The sequence below is a fragment of the Cheilinus undulatus genome, linkage group 7, assembly GCF_018320785.1.
Source record: "Cheilinus undulatus linkage group 7, ASM1832078v1, whole genome shotgun sequence".
NCBI classification, from domain to species: domain Eukaryota; kingdom Metazoa; phylum Chordata; class Actinopteri; order Labriformes; family Labridae; genus Cheilinus; species Cheilinus undulatus.
Window position 1 is genome coordinate 15,947,314 of NC_054871.1, and position 20,941 is coordinate 15,968,254.

At 39.7% G+C, this 20,941-nt stretch overlaps 1 protein-coding gene across 1 annotated transcript in view; it reads right to left on the reverse strand.

The window, feature by feature from the left end:
- pde4ba (phosphodiesterase 4B, cAMP-specific a) overlaps positions 1–20,941 on the reverse strand; it is a 290,034-nt gene that overhangs the window by 251,792 nt on the left and 17,301 nt on the right. The window lies entirely within an intron of this gene.

Consider the following 20,941-nt stretch of genomic DNA (forward strand, 5'->3'; position numbering starts at 1 on the left):
TACATCAAATAAACATAAAACTACCCAAATAGATGCGCTTGTATCAGTATTTCATTTATAAGTGCCTTTTTCAGTCATTTTGCTGCCTCCAGAGAGAGTGGAGAAAAGAAGCAGAACAAAAATAGCCTTGCTTTGATATTGCGCCATTGCGGAGAATGATTTATCAGCTTAATAACATGTAACATGTATCTTCTGTATGTGCTGGCCTTATCTAAGGAATGGCTGCAAAGCAAAATGTCTTTTAATTTTTAATTCAACTGCCATAGTGTTGAGTTTAACACTTTTTCAAAGTTTATATAATTCTCAGGGGTTCAAAGATCAATTCACAGTTTTGAAAGTGTTTATATGTTTTTTTTAAACATGATTTTTATTGATGTATTTCATGATAACCACTGACAAAGCATTAATCATTACGCAAACCAAAACCAGATACACGTAGCATATCCCCTCACAAGAACACACAAAATAAGTGAGGAAGGGTATAGATACGAGAACGAGAAGATTCATCTAAACCCTGTGTTAGCAACATGTACAATACTGTGCAGCTCTTTTAGGCATGTTTAGGTCAAAATTTGAGGTTTCAGTAAGGCAGAGATGTGGCGAATAAGCTGCTTGAGGTCACCATTGGGTGGGGTAAGGAGTGGATGTGGTGAGTAAGCACAGCCTAGGTTACTGTCTGAGCGGGTGGTTGGGTTGCCGTGAGCCCCTGGCCGTGCTGTGGATGTCCCAAGGGCCCAAAAAGGCCCAGATATGAGAGATCCCGTCAAGCTTGACCTTGTCAGCATGTTTCAAGCATGACTCTGACCACCCCTCACCCCCCTCTCCAGCCCCAGGCAGGGCACAGTGGGCCCTGTGATGAATCCTTAGCACCCTACATGCTTAAAAGTTATGCACATGTCTGTACATAGTATATCATCCATGTTAATCCTTTTAAATACCAACTTTTACGATGGTAATGTTCGTAAAAAAGGAGAGGATGACCACATAGGGCACTCGACATACTAATGCTTTTAAGATGAGTTCAAGTGTTGCAAAAAGGGGCTCAAGTTTCTTCCCATTTCTGTTGACATTCTGAATTACAGGTTTTCTAGATGGATAACTGAAACAAGAGCAAACAGTTTCTGAAGTATAGTGGAGTTGGTTACTGCTGGTTTTAAGAATCATAAGAGTCTGTTTGTTTGTTGTTGTTTTGGTTTTCTTGTCCACTAACAGAGCTGTTTGAATGAGTGCTGGGAGCACTGATGAGTCCTCTAACGCTCCAGAGGGAGCAAAGCCTCTGTGAGGAGAGAGATTCATCCTACAAACATCAGGGAAAAAGACAAACATTTTCAACCAGAACTGATGAATTAACAGACAGTTCCAAAATAAATGCAACACAGTACCCTCACTTCATTTACATTTTTCACACACTGTGTGGAAATGTTCATATTTTAACTCTCTTACAGCACTCGTTGTTATCACTCCTAGTGAATAACATTTATGGACCATGTTGGTGCTGGCCTCCATGCTCCCCTGTGTGGCTGGGCCACAAAAAGCTCTCCCCTTTAACCCATTTATGGGCAGCCTTGTATGGGGCACAAAAATCCTACATTACAGAGCAAAATATCCCCAAAGACTTTTAAAAACAGACTGATGGAGAAGACGGCTGGTAAATGTGGGAACACAATCATTCCCTTGTTTACCTCATTTATTTAGTTTCTCTCTCAATGAGGCTCGAGAGTCAGATAAGCTGGTTCCTAAACATCTTCATTGAATTGAAAATCAGCATTGTATCCAGTCACAGTGTGTAAATGAATTAAGTTTAAAACATACAAATCACATAAACAACAGCTTACATATGAACTGGACAACTGATAAAATAATTTAAAAAAGAAAACTACATGTCTGAGTGCTTGAAAGTTGTCTGAGGTTATGTTTAACTTCTGATCATTGAATGCTCTCTCAGTGTTTCTCTGCTTTGTTTTTATCACCACTGACTTGGATCAATGCGAGAAGTGCAATTGGATGTGAAATATTAGGATGTCAAATTACCACCGCCTGACTGCCCGCCTGCCCGTCAGCCTGAATTCACAAATTACACCATCAAACGTCTGACAGGTGATGTGACAACAGGAGGACGTGCCGGAGCATTCTCTTGTTGTAATAAATCAAAGATGGCAGCTCCTCTGTGGTGTCTGAAAGCTCATTTGAAACAGACTTCAGCTTTTTTTTTAACTATTTATATGAGAGTATTGTGCAATATGTGTGGGTTATGTGATTGTATCTTTGTTTTAGTCTACTACTTCTGTGTTATTAATTGGCAGCTTCATCTGTGCAGCTTACTATCACCTCAAAAATATCGAAAGAATTAAAGATTTCCTGACTAAACAAGACACCGAAAGACTTATGCATACCTTTATTTTTAGTAGGCTTGATTACTGCAACAGAGTCCTCGCAGGCATAAGCAAAAAATCTATGAGACGGTTACAGCTAGCCCAAAATGCTGCTAACCAACACCAAAAAACACCCAAAAAATTGAGCACATAACACCAGTTCTTAAATCTCTACATTGGCTTCCCAATGTAGAGACTTACAATAGCACAAAGGATAGATCTTAAAATTTTACTACTTGTTTTTAAATCTTTAAACGGCCTTGGGCCGAAATACCTCCTAGACCTTCTTGTACCTTATGAAGCGCCTAGAGCTCTCAGATCGTCCGGGACAGGTCTCCTGACTGAACCAAACAGGCTGAGGCAGCTTTTAGTTACTTGCCTCTGGAACCAACTGCCCAAGCCCCTGAGATGCGCCAAAACAATTAATGCATTCAAATCAGGGCTCAAAACATTTCTGTTTACAATGGCATTTGAATGAAAAATCGACGATGGGTTTAATGGGCTTTGGTTAATAAAATTTCATAAAAATTACCCCAAAATTTTGAGCAAATAACCCCAAATTTCAAAGCAAGTTTCACTTAGAATTTCTTTTAAAATGATTAAGAATTTACAAATAAATTCCAACTAGATTTAATGGACAATTTCCCACAAAAAAATCCCCCAAACACCCAAGAAAGTCCCTTAAAATTCCATGAAAATTTAGAGGCAAGTTCCCTATGCAAATTTCCAATCAAATTCCCAAAACTTGAAAATCCAAATTCTCATGAAACAAAAGCTCTCTGTTTCCTTTAAAAATGCACAAAATAATTCTAAAATATTTCCAAAATGTTTCAATAAAGTTTTCTGGGAAAATCCTAAAGACAAATATGAAAATTTCCCAAAAAATTCCATGAAAATTCCTGACAAATTTCAGGCAAAATCCTTTAAATTTTAAGACAAATAACTCTTAAAATTTCAATTTGTACTCCCAAAAAATATGAATAAATTCCACCTTAAATTCCATGGAAAATTTTACTCCAAAACTCCCCCAAACATCCAGACAAAAATCCCTGAAAATCAGGGAAAATTTTAAAGGAAGTTCTCTACCCAAATTTCCAATCAAATTTCCAAAAATTCAAAACTGAGCACCAACCATCCTCCAAATCTCTAGTGTGCTTTATTAGTCTGCTGCAGATGACAACTGAGGTCAAATCTTTGGAGCAAGCAGAATATTTGCGTTTAAATTTTGCAGAAATGTTTCCAATAACAGTGATCCCTACAAAATAAAACTAAAATACAAATGTTGAGCAGCTTAGGCCAAGCATGGAAGGAACCAAAAAAGCCAGACAGCTTAAAGAACAGAAATATTCCATAAGAGTATGAGATGTGAGTTTTACCACACCTAAAGTTGTCTGCACCAAGTTTTGAGTACTTCTAATTGTACATGATTATTGGGAAAACATGGGAACACACAATACAAACAACGATGAAAGTGCATTTCAGGATAAAGACATCTAATTGTTTGTAAGTGTAAATGATCCACCATAACTCCTAACAGTCGGCACAAAAGCACACAAACTCACTAACGCACGCTGATTAGCATCCGTAATGCGTCCCTTTAGCTTGTCATCAGGGCTTTCATAATCTTTTTCTAAATTTGCTAATCTTTATGAGACATTTCTCTCTTGCCTCTGCAAATTTTAATTTTTCTGTTTGTCATTTTTCATTTCCCTAACAACAATAGAAAGAGTGCTAATGGGGCCCAAAGCAGCCTTAATGGTTCAGCACACTTTTACTCTCCCCATACTAATCATTCAAAAGCAGCAGACAAGATTGACTCCGCTGCCATTGTGTCGCTTTCTAAAGAGCTAATTCAGACATTCATTAAGAAGCCCTTTATGTTTCTCCTGTGACACAGGATGAACTTTTTTTTCTTCAAAACAATAAGAAAGGTTATCATCAAAGAGTAATACAGAGGGAGGGCTCAACAGGAAAAGAAGATGAGAGAAGAAGTGAGGAAGGCAGAGGTTCAGAGAGATAAGATGGAGAGTGAGGATGGTTGAGAGGGCGACAAGCTAAAAAGTCAAAGAGGATTTAATGAAACAGAGGAAGGGCTGGAGGTAGCACAAAATAAGTAGGCACAAAAAGATAGAAGCAACAGGAAGGGAGAGATATGGAAAACTTTAGAAAATCTTCGTGCTGAATAAAATTTAGGGAACGCACTTTTTCCCTATAATTCCCAGTAATCATATCTGTAGGCTTACCAGTAGCTGGAGCTAGATATGCTTTAGGTTGGGCCTTACAGTCGGTTAGCTTAGCTTTTCCGTTACTCTATGGTTTTGCTGCCTCACAATGTTGGCCTACCAGAAACTCATGAGCCTAAAATATATCTGTTAATATCTGAAATCAAGCCATTAAACATTTTCAAATTCATTTAAGTCTCATGAAACTAGCAGATAGTCAGCTAGTACCGACCAAAGTCTAGAAATCTACAGGCTGATTGCTCGTCTGGTCATTTCCAAAAGTTGAGAAATGTGTCAGCACCTCTTAAATCCAAACTTTACATGTTAAACAGCTCGTCTGAAAACCATCAGTGTTAGAGCACTATATGAGTGGGTCAAGACCCTTACCTAGAGAGTATCAACATCTGGTACAAACATAAAACCAGTACAAACACATATACTGAATTACAAGACTGCTTCATTTCACTACTTTGCCATCCTGTCACTCCTAAGGGCATGCACAAAATACTTCATATTAACAAGTTGCATTGATTCCTTTACTTACAAGTCCTATTGCCATCTTATTTCAAAATCATTTACAGTACAGAGACAGCTTATATTTTTTCCCCTTAAAAGTGTCCATTCAGGCACTGTTTAGGCACCTTTTAGAAAGTATACAGTATATAAACCCAAACGGTAACCAACCCTCACCTGACACACCAGATGGACCGCTTCATATATCCATGATCATAATCATCTAGAAAATCTCCCAAACAAAGCACCAGTGAGGGCAGGACTTTTCAAACAAGTCTCGTAAAGTGATTGGACAAACATTCTGTCTGTCACATTCATTATGGGCCAATCAGAGTGACGAGACAAAATGAGGTAGTGGGCATGCACAGCTCTGGTACTACCCTTAAGCTCTACAGGCTACCGCTGCCATAGAGTGTGAACGGTGGAGCTTCTCTCCGGATAAGATTTGTCACAAAGCCAGTCGGGAGACTTGCAAAAAACATACTCTATGCCAAGACAAGCTTTTGGCGTGGCAATTTGGTCTTGTTTCAACAAAAAAATGTGGTCAAAATGTGGCAAAACTGCTGCAATACTAAAGCTACATCTGAGCTTATCACTACACCAGTGGCAGAATTTGCTATCGGCTTCATGTACAACAAAACCCAATAGCTACTCTCCTCTAATGACACTGATTGGTCAGAACCGTTCTCAGACTTTGAAAGGCAAACCTGCAAAGGGTAAAAAAGGAATTCACTGCTTTCAAAATACTGGTCCACAACAGGATTGTTGATGCCAGGGAAACCTTGAAGCCTGGAGGCTTAAAAACATTATTGCCATTACACCCCTTACAGTATGTGCTAAGAAGGTGAGGAAGTATAAAGTGTATTCCTTTAAATTTGAAAAAAATAAATACAAAACTTTAAAACTTGAACAAGTTAAGATGTTTAGATTGATGACAAAAAAACAGGTGTTTCATTAAAACTGCCCTGAGTTTGTATTTCATGGAGTAAATGAGCAGTGACAAGGCCTCTCTGTGGGATGAAGATCACTTATCATCATTAGCAGGTAATTAGCAGGTACAGACATAATCTGTGTTTTAGAGCAGATCTGAAAACTGTACTCGACAGCCCGGATGTAGAAAACAGTTTATGAGCACTGATTAGCTCTGTAACCTCCGGGGAAGACCAACAATGCCACTAACGAGGAACACTGCGTTTGTGTATCTTTGGGTGTTCTCATTAGTGTCATTCTTCCTAATTAACATCATTGTGGCTGGCAGGTGTGAAAAACGAGGACAATCCCACATAAAAACTTGCTCTCAATCTAAAAAAATACACATTGGTCTCCAAAGCATGTGCTTGAAATGCCTTTGTCTTCAGATTGGGTTTACTTGTGTGCTGAGAGTGTGCAGAGGTCAGAATAAACTTTAAAAGCTGCAGTCAAACTGAGAACATGTCTACTAATGTGCACTTAGAGATCACTGCATAAGGTATGCCTGTTCAGACAATAATGCAGGGTGCTATGGCCCTATAGTGCTGCTTTCAATCCTAGTAACTTAGTTATATATATAGCTTAGCTATAAAAACTTGTGGTTCTGGACAGCTTGGCTCTTGCTGGATACAAAATTTGGGTAGGAAAATGGGTTGAGAACCACCAATCCCATGGCAACAAATGATGCTTCAAGACATAGGTTTAATCCCCTCTCTCAAATTATTGTCTTATGGTTGCTGGTGACCTGGTGGTTGGTCTGTGAGCCCATGTGCAGCGACTTGTCTCCAAGGCTGGCTGCCCAAGTCCAGGTCCAACCTGTGGCTCCTTTCTTGTTGGTGTCATTCCCTAATATCTTCTTTTCCAATCAATCTTTTAATTATTGTCACCAGATATGAAGAACATTCTTCATAGTTTGGAAGAACAGACTTTTACTCACAGGTATATTTTGTGGACTAGGGCCCAGCAAACCAGAACAGTCTTGAATGATTTCTCTAGAAGTGGTGTCTGAATTTAAGGCCAACATTTTCTTTCCGTGCTCTCAGGAAATTGTGTACAATAATACCTAAAAACTCCCAGAATTCCCCAGATGACTGTTCACAAGTATTTAACTTTAACAAGGTGATTTCAGGTGGGTGCCATGGCAAAATGTGACAAGATGTCCTGTCACATTTCATCTTGCTCTTCTCTCACACACCCTCAGAGTTACACACACCACCGTCATTAGCAGGCAGCTTCAACAGAGCGGGTTGTGTATCAGCCTAATAGAGCAGAGATAACAAGCACTCTGCCTGTCTGTCCTGGAGACTGACTGCCGCACTGGGACACCTGATGGAAGAGAGGGACAGCTTAGTGCAGTCGGCGGTCTATCCAGGTTGTCCAGCTTAGTCAGTGGCCCGGGTCTTCATAGTATAACAACACATGTACCACTAGGGCACTCATCTTCCCTGCTGCTTACTGTTTGGATGTTTGATTTTTTTTAAAATCAGGTGACAAATAAAATTCACACTCAGGCTGGCAGTCTGCTGAAATTAATGGTGCAAACAAACAAGTCTGTCAGCCAAGACACTGTAGTCTGAGTTATGTGTGAAATAGTCATTATTTAAGTCTTTAAGGGGGTGTCTTTTTTTTGTTATGCAACATACATTAGTAATGTAACACACATAACTCACTCATGTTATATTCTGTGCATTAGTGATAACGCATCCAATTTACATTACAAGATCACATGATAAACACTCACTAAAACCAACCCATGATCTTTTCCTACACCTTACCATGTGGTGCCTAAACATAACCAAGTACTGTAAATGCCAGAATGCAGAGGTTGGATAGCTTAGCTCAGCATTTGGTAACATCAATACAGTGCCTATAAAAAGCATTCACCCCCTTGGATGTTTTACCCTTTAATTTTATAAATCAATCATGGTCAACATGATTTAGTCTTTTGACAAAATGATTTATGAATAACAGAAGTCCAGCCAATCAGTGCTAGCAGTCTCACAAATAGTGAAAAGGGGGATCACCTGAGAGCAATAAATGTGTCTCAAGTGATTATAGTATAAAGACGCCTGTGTGTGAAAGGTCCAGCCACTGGTTAATCAGTATTCCTGGCTACATTACGCTATGGAGACAAAAGAACACTTCAAGCAACTCAGAGAAAAGGTTATTGAAACGTATAAGTCAGGGGATGGATATAGAAAAATGCCCAAGGCACTGAACATCCCAGTTAAATCAATCATCAAGAAATGGAAGGAGTATGGCACACGTGTAAATCTGCCTAGATTAGGCCAAGTTACTGTGCAAGAAGGAGAGAGGCCATCAAGACAACTATGACAACTATGAAACTTCAGCAGCTGAGATGGGAGACAATTGTTTCCAAGGCTCTTCAGCAGTCAGAGTTTTATGGTACAGTCACTGCTGAAGAAAACTCAGATTAAATCTCCACTAAAAGATATGTGGGAGACTCCATGGCCTGATGAGACCAAAATGGTGCTTCTGGCCACCAGAGAGGACACTATGTTTGGCGGACCCAACACTGTACATCACTACAAATGCACCATCCCCACTGTGAAGCACGGGAGTGGCAGCATCATGCAGTAGGGATGCTTCTCAGCAGCCGGCCCTGGAAGGCTTGCAAAGGTAGAGGGTAAAATGAATGCAGCAAAATCCTGGAGGACAATCTTACTCAGTTTTCAAGTGAAGTACGACTTGGAAGAAGATTGATTTTTCAGGAATACAATGACCTGAAGCATACAGCCAAAGCTAAACAGAAATGCTTTAGAGCAGGGGTGCCAAACTCAAGGCCTGGGGGCCAAATCCGGCCCGTGGTGCAGTTACACCCAGCCCACCAGATCATATTTTTATCATAACTGGCCCACCAGTAGGAGGTCTGCAGATTTCCTCCAGTATAAAAATGTCAACTAAACCTGGATGATTCACAAAATCCTTGCTGAGTCATAAAAATGAGAAAAAGTAAACAGTAAAAATAATTCGATAAAAAGTCAGGAAATTCATGTTTTCTCTATTTTTTCAATTTTGCTTCTCACAGTTATGACTAAAAGTCATGGTTTTGACTTTTTGTTTCATATTCTAACCTTTACATCTCATAACTGACATTTTATCACATATTTTTACCTTTGAGGATATTATTTTAGATTTTAAATCCTATTTTGACCTTTTAAAGTCATGATTTTGGCTTTTATCTCATGTTTTGACCTTTTTGACCTTGTTTGCCTCATATTTTGACTGTTAAAAATCATGAGTTTGAATTTTATCTCAGTTTTTGACTGTTAAAAATCATGGTTTCAGTATTCTATCTCATATTTTGCCTTCAAAAAGCTTTATTTTAACTTTAAATGAAATGTTTTTAACCTTTAAAACTTAAAAGTTTTACTTTTTATCTCAGATTTTGAGTTTTTCAATGTATCATGTTCACTTTTTAATAGCAAAATCCTTTATCATCAGTGCCAAGTGTTTTACCCCAATACTTCATTCCTGGTGAAAATAAGGTTGCCATTTTATAGTTAAATATTGACCCTGTTAGGCTCTCTGGTTAGACCCAAGTTCAGAATCCAGCCCCTGCTGTGATTGAGTTTGACACCCCTGTTTAGAGACAACAAGGTGAATGTTCTGGAGTGGCCGAGTCAAAGCCAGACCTCAATCTAATAGAGAATTTGTGACTGGACTTGAAAAGGGCTCATGCATGACCCCTGTGCAACCTGACAGAGCTGGCGTAGTTTTGCAAAGAAGAATGGAGGAAAAAAACCAGTCCAGATGTGCAAGCCTGATTGAGCCCTATCCACACAAACTCAGTCAAAGGTGCAACTTCAAAATACTGACATAGAGGGGGTGAATATTCATATTCATGCACTTTTTTCACATTAGATATTTTATTTGATTGACATTACTTTTTAGAAATCTGTTTTCACTTTGACATGAAAAAGATTTTTTTATTCTATTACAAAAAAGCCACATTATATTGATCATGGTTGATTTATAAAACAAATAAAAGAAATACTGAATACTTTTATAAGGCAATTTAAGTCAGTGTAAGTGAAACTCCAAGGTGGAATTGGAGGAAATTCAGGAAGACATCAGTAGTGCGCAGTCTGTCTGAACTCACTCCTGGATTCACTCTGATCTGTCATGTACTTGCATCATGTCAGCAGACTGAAGGCGTGCAGCAACAAAGATAAAACATGGTATGTGAATATATCTCCTGTAATATTAATCAGGGGATTCATGCTGTGACTCTCTGCAGTGTGATTTCTGACATCATTGGAAAACATTCAGACGGTTCCACATCCTGAAACTTTTACCTCATCATTTTTTTTTCGATCACTGTTCTGTAGTCTCTGACTGTGTGGGTGCATGACTGTGTTTGTGTGTGAGTCAACAAACACAGAGAGCACACACTGGGAATGTTATGACAATACAAAATAGCTTAACCAAATCCTAACTACTGCTGTGGCATTCTTAATCATCATACGATGAATTATTTGACACAGATGAAGCCCTTTTATCACACATTTTATCCTCTTTGGATGCTGAATCATGTCAAGTCTTGCAGAAACATTTAGTTGTGCAAGCTTAGACTTTGATGCACTATACAAAGTGAATAGTCTAATGCAAAAATCAAATGCAATGTTTAAGTTATTTAGAAGATTTTAATCAAGGACTTCTATTTTATTAAACACTGCTGAAAGAAGAACTGAAGGGACAGAAAACAATCAGTACTTATAAGATACTGCTTCCACGCCACTGAGAAGGTTTATACATATTAAAAACCTGCTAAAAGATTCATTTTTCAATTTTTGTTCAATGTTTTTGACTCTTGTGAAATAACTCTGCATTCCTGATAACTTCACCTCAGTGTCAGCAGAAAGAAGCCTCCTCTTCTTTTAGAGAATATGCAGATAATTATATAATACAGTGTTGCAAGAGTACGGTTTTATTTCTGAAATAGTCACAAAGGATCATAAAAAGCTCAGTGTTACTTAACCTACTGACTGTATTTTGGCAGCAGTCTCCTGGTGGAAACTGGAGCAGAATACCAAGCTGACACAGAGGAGCTTGGCAGGATTTCATCATCTCTTTAAAGGGATTTTTTTTATGTAAGGTAACGTGAGTTGCCAGCTGGAAAAAAAAATGAAGCTGCATAGACTTCATAGAAGCAAAGTGCTTGTTGGATAAAAATTAAGCATTACAGTCTACAGAGTTCACTGAGAGGGTCGTTTCTATCAACAAAATAATGCATCCAATGTTATTTCAAGTCATTTTGTAAAGAAGGCAGGTCTGATAGGAGTCCACCTGTGGTAAATTTAATTGATTGGACATGATTCTCAAAGGCACACACCTATATAATGCCTGAAAGCTGGCAGTGCATATCAAAGCAATGAGGTCAAAGGATGCCTGCAGAGCTCAGAGACAGCAAGGGACAGATCTGGGGAAGGCTACAAAAACACTCTGTAGCACTGAAGGTTCCCGAGAGCACAGTGGCCTCCATAATTCTCAAATGGAAGAAGTTTGGCACAATAAGGACTCTTACAAGAGCTGGTCGCCTGGCCAAACTGTGCAATCGAGGGAGAAGGGCCTTGGTAAGAGAGGTAACTGAGAACCTGATGATAACTTTGACAGAGCTCCAGAAGGACAACCATCACTGCAGCCCTCAACTGATCTGGGCAAAAGACATGAAATCCTGCATGGAGTAGGCAAAAAAGTACCTGGTGGACTCTCGGGCTGTGAGACACAAGATTCTCTGGTCTTCAGCCAAGACTAAACGGTTTGGCCTCAATTCTAACCGCTACGTCCGGTGGAAACCCAGGCATCACTCATCATCCGCCCTATACCATCTCAACAGTGAAGCATGGTGGTGGCAGCATCATGCTGTGGGGGTGTTTTCAGCAGCAGGGACTGGGGAACTGGTTGAGAATGAGGAAAAGCTGAATGGAGCAAAGAAGGGAGTGTATTATAAGGTATTGGTAGACCTTTTGTAAGCATTATCAATTCTTCTAAATTTTCTTCTTAATTAAGAGAGAAGCCAATGCATCAAGTTCATTTTTAATGAATTTCTGTTGTTTTTTCTTAATCACGACTTGTTCCCCTGCACAGTCCAGGTTTCAAAAGCACAGATGTCCAGACAAAGTTACTGTTTGTTGTCTTGTTACATAATAAAACATATTGTTGGCAGGGATTGTATCTCTTCTGTGGTGAGAGGACAAATCTGAACAATTTTTTTCCATCTTTTTATTTTCTTTCTGATGTATGTTTGAGCAGAGAATAGAGAGAGGTAGTCCCCTTTTTCACACACTTAAATTGTTCCAGAGCCAATTTGGTCCACTGGGATGTCGGGGCCTGAGGGAAGCCTGAGGGTAAATTTAAACAAGTGACTAATGATATTCTCCCTTGATTCTGATGCGTACAGATGGAAAGATGAAGTGCCACCTGGAACATATTTTCAAGACAGAGAGGCCTGAAGAGGAGATAAAGATTTACTTTTAAAAATCATCGCCATTACATTGTGGTATGTGTGTGTTGCATGAAGTTGAACATGTGTTAGTCTGAGACCTGAAGAAATTCTTGGTCCACATCCACATGAGGAGCCTCACACCTTCTGCAACAGTCTTAAACTTGGAAGACCCTGATGAGATATTTTGGTTAGCACTTAAGTAGAAGTTACAAATTAAATTACAGCCATGCCGTGTAAATTGCACGCCCTCACACTCGAGGCCTTAGACCTTTTTTCCTCACCACAGTAAAATAAACAGAAAATTGGCTGCAGCCTTGGCATCAAATTGGCATCTTTTCCAAAAACAAATCATGAAATCAGACACAGCTTGGCTGTGCAAATTAATGTTTCCTTCTACAATTGTGTCAAACTGACTGAACATTAAAGGTTGCAACATTAAAAGTTCACAGTGTAGATGGTTAAGTAATGTAGTATTGTAAAGTAATGGCTTGAGATAAAGAGAGCAAAGTCAAACTTCCTTTGGGTTTGTTCTTATCAGCTCTTTGTTTGCAGCCATCAGACCAAAGACTCACTCCTGATTTGCAACTAATTTAGATTTTGCTTTTATTTCCTCATGCAAATGTCCATTTCCAACTGTTAGCCCTTCAATAACGGAGGGAAAGGAAAACCAACAGACTTTCCAAGCCGAAGAAAACAATGAAATTGGCCTTAAAGGTGTAGTCTGTAACATTCAGCATTTCGTGGAACAAACTTGCTAACAGTCAAATGTGTCCACTTTTTCGCTGCAGTCTGCGGTCATTTGTTGTAGTTTTTATCAAGTCTCAGACACATCTCCTGAGGAATCCCTACCCGTTGTTCTTTGGTGAATCTCTTAAGCTTCTCCAGCACTGTCTCCATGGCCAAAGAGTTCTAGTTTGGTCTCACCTGACCAAAGAACATGCCTCTAGTATGCATAATCTTTCTACAGGTTGTCCTCATACTTCAGTCTGGCTTGAAGGCATCTCTTCTGCAGAAGTGGAGTTTTTCTTGGTCCATTCCTGTGCAGGGGTCTAGTGATGGTCTTCTTTGAGACTACAATTCCTGACTTGGCTTAGTCATTCACTGGTGTCTTGGCAGTGGTTCTGAGGTCTTTAGACACATCTCTCACTAGTTTTCTTTCCAGAGTCTTTAAAATATTTCTCTCCTTACCTCTGCCAGGATTTTTTGTACTGTGTGGCTCACTTTGAAGTTTTTTATTATGCTTCTCACTCCAGTTCTTGATACTTGGAAATGCTGTGATAACTTTGTATATCCCTCTCCTGCTTTGTGAGCTCAACAATGTGTTTTCTCAAATGTAAACTGATTTCTTTGGTTTGTTGTGTAAATGTGAAGATTACCTTGAGTTTTGAGTCTTCCATAGTAAGAGCACATCAATGCACAGCAGTGGTTTGTGCTATGGCTCAACACAACGGTCTGTTCTGAAGGGGGCTCATAATTTAGACCCTGGTATTTTTTGTGAAATAATTAGTAAAATAACAATGAGATGCCTCTCGAAACTGATCACAGTATCATTTTTCATCAGTACTTATCTGCTGCTCTCCATCTCACAGATGCTTGTAAAAGTCACATCTTACTTTCAGCAGCACAATCAGATTGCAGAAATTGACACATCTGTGCAGCTGCAGATCAATAAATCCTTCCAAAACATGTATTGCCCGTTCTTCCCACATCTAAAACAAATATTACTTTTCTTTGAATTCCTTGTACACTGAAGACACTTCACGGTGGAGGGCTTTTACTGTATATGAAACTCTGTTTTCACATCATCCTGCAGCCTACAGGCTCTGAACGCCTCCCACATGAGAAAAGAGTAGAGGAGAAAAATGACAGAGTGAGAGGTCAGAGCGGTGGAAATAGATTCATTTCTCCCACGTTTTCCACAACTGTGATTTTTCCAGAGCACTTTATTTCTGCAAACCCAAGCAGACTGAAAAGTAGACCACTGGTCTCTAACTTCACATTGTTTAGTCGTGCCTCTTCTTTAAATGACAGATGATTTTAAAATGACATTTTATGTCCTTTTGTGTGTGTTTGCTCACTTCACACCCTGTCATCTCATATCAACACACGTGGCCATGTTTCCCCCATCTGCCTAGCAACGCCTCCTTCACTCTGTCTTGGGGAAATCATCTTACGAAGAACTAAGTGCTTTCTCATAAATTCTTGTAGAGACAATTAAAGAACCTGATTAGCATGCCTGTTTTTCTCCCTCTGGCAGTATCACTGTTATGAAGGGGGGCAATCAAAGTCAGGGCTCTCCTGTTGAGCATGCACTGGAGAGCATAAACACTGAGAGGGAGAGAAATCAACAGAGATCTTCTAAATCATGAAAAAGCAATAGAAACAGTGATAAAGAAGGAAAAATACTCTTACAATGCTTTGTGATCTAGAATTAAATATGCTCAAAAGCTGCAGTCATTGAAATGAAGCAACAGAAAGCCATCTAAAGGCACAAGCGACGAATGCTGTAACATCAAAGAGAAGTGTTTGTACTTGACCCACTTCTCTCTCCGTACACATCCACTCAGCGGGTAAGTATTACAGTAGACCATTTTCACACAATCCCCTGGGACATGGGATTATGTACACGGGATCAAACCGTATTTGACCCAATCATAACCAGACTGCCAACACGCCTTAAGCCTTACGTTGTCGCCATTCATGGGAATCTGAAAGTGTAAATCCACACATCTCTGACCATGCTCAGAGCTGCTACAGAGTAAATATACAAACGGGAGCCACTGCTGAAAAAGATGGAGACTTTGGTGAAAATACAATTAGTATGTATGAACTAGAAAGGAATGCTGCATGTGAGGTTTTTCTGAGGAGGACCAAACTGTCTACTTTCACTGACAATAGTTCCAACCAATGACAGCTGGATATCTTAAAAAAAATGTCCCAGGCAACCAGCCCGAATTTTAAAACCAACATTAACAAACTGGAAAAAATGTACTAGTCCCTCTCAGCTACCAGATTGACCATTTTACTTGCATTCAGTGTTAGTTTTAAAGGAAGAAATGGCATTATAAATTGAAATAACAGTGATTAAAGGCTGCAGGGTGTTGTAGGGGTTAGTGCTGTCGCCTAAGTCGGGGAAAACCTTTCTGATCCCATGCTCCTTCTGAGCATGTGTGGATTTTCTCCAGGTACTCCAGTTTCCTCTCACAGCCCAAAAACATGCTTGTTAGGTTAATTGGTGACTCTGACAGGGAAAATATGAGTGTGACAGCTTTTTTGTCTCTAAACAACAGCCCTGTGATTTACTGTTGGCCATATCAGGGTGCACTCCACCTGTAGCCCAAAGGCAGCTTAGATTTGCTTTAAGCCTCCTGCATCCACAAACTGGATGGGATGGAGGGACAGACCAACGGACAGACAGATGGGCGAACGGATAACTCTAAGATGGCAGTTATTGTTTTGTAAATCATAGAGTCCATTACAGTTTAGTCGGGGTGTAAAGGTACACACAGCCTACAGGTTCAGTGAAGGCCTTTCAGTATGATACAGATGTGTAACCAATGAATTCATGCCGAGCTAAGCTCCCACATACTGTAGATGGGAAAACACGAGTGCAACCCACACGCCATACAACCAAGGCAAACGACAGCAGGCCAGGTCAGGTATGGGAGCATAAGCCGGTTCTGCACTTCACTGTGTCAACCTTGGTCCTGTACTGCTCTGGCCTCCTGATAGCCATCCTCCAGGCCTGTGCCAGGCCTATGCCCCATCTCTCCAGGTATTTTCCCAGCTGCCCCCTCTATGATGTATGCGGGCGCCCCCAGCACCTGGACAGGTCTGGACGTCTCTCTATTTCAGTCAGATGCGTACTACCGCTTCTGCCCCATGGTCAGAGCACTGGGGGGGGGGGGGGGGGGGGGTGACTTGCAGACAGGGGGGATATTGGTCAAACAAAAGTTTTTCGACCAAACAATCGACCAATCCATTGGAGTCTGTCAACCTTAGTATCTGCCATCATTTTACTCTCAGGTAGCTCTGGTAAGACTGACATGGACATTCTGGATAATATGGCAAATATTTAAACCCACTATGGAGAGAATGCATGGTATTTTCACTTCCAGAACCACACTATTGGGCTCTGTTGGCAGGATAGATATTAATTAGCTCACTTAACAAACTAATCAACAGTTATATGGTGATGTGTCCATTTCTAGTATTTAGCATAATTTATTTTAGTATTTTTATTCATAGAAGACTATTTTGGTAGGAGGTGGCAGCATTATTCTTAATTTCAACGTAATTTATTTCAATATATTCTATCTTTTAGAAATTAAAAATACATAAATAAATAGGTAGGCTTGAGAAAAGAAAAAGAAATTCTGTGTTGCATTTGCTTCAATAACTGTACCGAAAATGTACTCTACCATGACTTCAAAAACCAAGGAACCTAACGAACTGAAATTTTGTGTGCAATTACAACCCTACAATTAAGGTCCTGGAGGAACAGATATGTCTCCTCCAGAACCAAAAGAATAGAAAGAAAGGACCTTTAATATGTTAGGGTAGGTGTACACGACACAGACAACATTCACAGCACTTCACCTTCATGTAGCCACATCGTTATAGCTCTACTCCACCATCGCAGCACAGATACATCTGCCTGCAGGCTTTCAAAGTGGCAATAATATGAATGCATGCATGTAACAGGTGAGAAATGTTGAAGAAAAGAAGTTTTAGAGGTGAGATAAGACACACTGCTAATCTCCATCAGTAGATATCTGAATATTAAAAAAGATTAATTAAAAATCTGCAGATAAAAAGATGAGTCATATATACACAATATCTGACACACAATCTGAGATGTGTGAGAAGTCAGTGCCCTTCATCTATGTTTCTCAAGGACTGTTCTCCCCCATGCATCCAGAGCTCAAACTCAAGCTGCTCAACACACAAAAACAAGAAAGCTATCACATCAAACTCCTGTCCTCTGCCTTCATATAAATACATCAGTCTGTCTGGTAAAGTTTGAAGACTGAAAGTCAAATCCTCCAGTAACTTCATATTAATCCTAAAGAGATCATAGAACTGCAGACCGTCTTAATACACCTGCAGAGAAGTGTCAGCCTGTCCGTCATCATGTTAACCAATTAAACATCAAACGCAGCTCCATCCTCATAGCAGTGAGAGTCTGTGAGGGTTTACAGAGGTGAGTCTTTAAGACTGTTGCAGCTCAGTGGAGTATTGATTACCAAGGTATTACATCAAGCAAGAGGAGAGGATTGATTTGCTGCCAGGTCAATTAGAGTCCTTCTGTGTAGACGCACGAGAAACTTCTCGACAAAACTGTCATTGACTATTTGACTTTTCATAAAGAGAAACACCATTCCTTATTTCTTTTATTGATAAAGGTTCTGGCTGTTTTAGGTCTGGAAGTAAGCGAAAATACACAGACTATAATTTTAAATTGTTTTCATATTTATATTCATATATATTACATTCAGACAATGCAGTTTCTCAGACATATAGCCTTTGTCCCACACGTCCAACAATCCTTTCTATACACTTTTTACTATTACGAATGTTTCATGTCTCCGTTCTCCTGTTTCTCCATAAATCCATGTCTAACTTTGATCCATGTCAATTTTATACTCAGTATAGCTCTCTAAAGACAAATAACCGGCCACTCTTTCATTTCTATAATTTAACAGCTCTGTTCAAGTTTTTTTATCCAGTGTTTCAAGGTTCAGTCTTTTTTAAGAGGAGAGTCATATCCTTACCCTAACCTTCTTATTTCTCATTGAGATGTATTTTTCCATCTTCATTTAGCTTGTTTAAAGATATGAAACCTTATTAAAGAAATTAGGAAGGAGATAAATACTTTTCTCACAGTACTGTATGTGTTTTGTAGCTTTTAGAGACTCTTTATGGATGAATCCTGTTTTAAAGACTGTGGTGCTTCGTATTTGGATTTAACAATCCTATCTGTGTCTGTAACTAGAAAACCTTAAAACACAAATCTATCCCTGTCCTTCAATCTCTTCATCAGTCTCTCTCTCCACTTGAACATGAGACGTGAGCTGACTGCTTGGCATGTTAATTACTTTCAATTATCAAGCTCATCTCTTCTCACTAGTCATCTCTGTCAGCCTAAGCGTTATCAGGGTGACGCTCTTTTTTCAATCACAGAGAGAGAGGAGAGAGAGGGCATCCTTTTGTTTATTCACTCATTTAATGAATAACCAAGATCATTCCTATCGGTTCATGATATGAGATAGAGAGACAGTCAGAAGTCTAGGGGAGGGATGGCATGAAGACAGAGAGCTTGTTAGTGCAGCAAAAGAAGGAGAAATCAAATGGAACTCTATTAATTTAAGACTAAATGAGAATCTATACAGCATTGTAGAAATGGGCCTCCAACAGTTTGAGACCCACAGTAATATGACATTGTATCGTTTTTGATGCAGCATTTTCAAAGAACAATAAAGCATCAAACAGCTGCAGAATTATAAGCAGGTCTGTTTGGCACACTTTCAATTTGAAGCCCTCTACTTTTAGGTCATTGTATCATTTGGTTTCTATCCTCTTTCACAGACAATACCCAGATTAGTCAGTCCTGACCAAACCCAGCAGCCATCAGCTATCCTCTTATGACAATAAAGCATCTGGGTGCAAAGGCTGACTTCCCAGGGCTTCTAATTATAATGACCCTCAGGCTTGTTCAAATGTGCCTTTTTTGCTCCTGTGTTGCAGCCACATGCAGTCATTAGGCATGGCTGTACAATCAGACTAACCAAGAGCACCTGGGCCCCATGCTCCCAGTCACAATTAGAGCCCACACCAGGCCTAAAATTCCAGCCCCAGCCTAACCGAGCTTGTGCACACTCAAGCCCATAAACTGTATCTATGGGCATGAGCCCCATTTCAACCCGAGATTTTTTCAACAAGAATCATTTACACTTAAACTGAGTTGTTTTAACTGACAGAAACAGTTCAGATTATATAATAATGAGCACATGACAGAATATATTACAAATGTTGCTCATTATGGTCTTTTTTATCATAAACCACTGTGTAGGGTAGAAATTTTTAGAGATCATCAGCCTTTTAACAGACTGCTTCACTGGCAAACTAAGTCCCATTAGAATGGATGATCAGCTGAAGAATTTGCGGTATACTTCATCTGTGTGTAATTGTACACCACATGCTCTCTTCCCTCACACACCCTGCAAAGTACTGTGCTGTTGTTATTGTGTGCCTGTGTAGTGGAGCTGGTAGCACAACTTTTTAACGGCTTTTCTACCTGATTACTTAAATACACTGAAAGAACACAGTGATATAGAAAGTTTAGTAAATAAACCACTTGAAGTACTTTTTAAAAGATTTCATGATTCAAAAAAACATGTTAATTATGAATTCAGGTGTTTCAATCAGACCCCGTATTCACAGGCATATAAAATCAAGCATCTAGCACGTAGTCTCCATTTGCAAATCCTTTTATACAAAATACTGTAGGTTGTTCTGAAGAGCTGAGTGACTTAAAGTGTGGTACGTTCGATGCAACCTTTGCAATAAGATGTTCTGTGAAATTTTAACCCCGTTGGATATTCCACAGTCAACAGTAAGTAATATTAGAAAGTGGAAGCATATAGGAACAACAGCGAGTAAACCACAAAGCAGAAGACCACGTAAAATAAGAGCGAGGTCAGGTGCATCGTGTGTAAAAGTTGCAGAAACCGCTGGTTTTATTGCTGAAGAGTTCTGAACTTCTACTGGCGTTTATGTTAGCATAAAAACTGTGCTGTGGGGGCTTCATGAAATAGGTTTCCATAGCCAAGCAGCTGCACTGTGAAGCAGTGGAAACGTGTTCTGAAGAGTGATGACTCATGCTTCTTTCTTTGGCAGCCAGATGGGGGAGTCTAGGTTTGGTGGATGTCAGGAGAACGTTACGTGCCTGACTGCATTGTGCCTTGTCTTCAGTAAAGACCAATCTTAATGCCTCAGCATAACAAGACATTTTGGACAATGTTATGCTTCCAACTTTGCTTGGGGAAGGACCTTTTCTATTCCAACATGACTGCGCCTCAGTGCACAAAGCAAGGACTATAAAGACATGGTTTGATGATTTTGCTGCGGAAGACTTCGACTGGCCCACACAAAGCCTTCAACTCAACCCCATATTGCACCTTTGGGGGGAACTGGAACAGAGATTGTGAACCAGGCCTTCTCACCCAACATCAGTACCTGACCTCATAAATGCTCTACTGAATGAATGAGCACAAATTTCCACAGAAACACACTGAAATCTTGTAAGCCATCCAAGAAGAACAGAAGCTGTTACAGCTGCAAAGAGGGGGGCAACTCCATATGAAAGTACATTTAAAAACAATATCATCACAGTC